Source organism: Hoplias malabaricus, chromosome 16 (assembly GCF_029633855.1).
Source record: "Hoplias malabaricus isolate fHopMal1 chromosome 16, fHopMal1.hap1, whole genome shotgun sequence".
Classification (NCBI taxonomy): Eukaryota; Metazoa; Chordata; class Actinopteri; order Characiformes; family Erythrinidae; genus Hoplias; species Hoplias malabaricus.
In genome coordinates this window covers 36,682,010-36,682,782 of record NC_089815.1, presented here as the reverse complement: position 1 = coordinate 36,682,782, position 773 = coordinate 36,682,010, and positions in this window count along the sequence as shown.

Here is a 773-nt window from a genome sequence, read left to right as displayed (position 1 = left end):
TGTACGCATTAGGTTTTTCCATTTATGTGCATCTGCTTTTGTTTTTTTTGTGAATCAGGACCGGCGTTTGTAGCAGTGCTTGGCTATAGCTATTCCTCTCCTCAGGTTAGCTCTGACCAAGCTGTATGCTTCCCTGCATCCTGATCTGAAGGCAGCATCTCTGGCTTTGAGCAGAGTGCGAACCTCTCTGTTCATCCAGGGCTTCTGATTAGGGAATGTTAATTATTATGGCAAACTTAAAATTAATGATTAAGTATCACCAGGAAGAAAGATCGACGCTCAAAGAATTCTTTGAGGAGAAGAGAGGAATAAGACAGACAGTCAAAGATTCTCTCTTATCTCTTGAATTTATTGAACAAATCCAAGCCATATATAGGACCCCAGTCACGTACACCATTATTAGATCATGTCTCGTTCCATCAACCCAAACATTCCCTTATTGGTGCCTCGTCATCTCCCTTTTATCTCCGTCCTCTTCGTATTGCCAGGAACTCCAGTGGGCGGTACAAGGACACTTGTACAAGCGCCTCTATGCTAAGGAATGTCATGTTAAGAAATCTTGGACCCTCGTCAACGTCAGAGAGGATCCCAGGCATGTCGCACCCCTTCTGCATAGGAGGTTATTTCGGGCGGGCCGAGCACAACGTGGGCATGGGCGTTTCCAGTGCGGGGCCGTCAGGATTTCAGAGGGCAGTACGAAATGAAGGTGTCTGAACGATGACAACCGACGTGGAGATGCTGCTCTACCGGAAAACCAGACCCGCCTTGGGTAG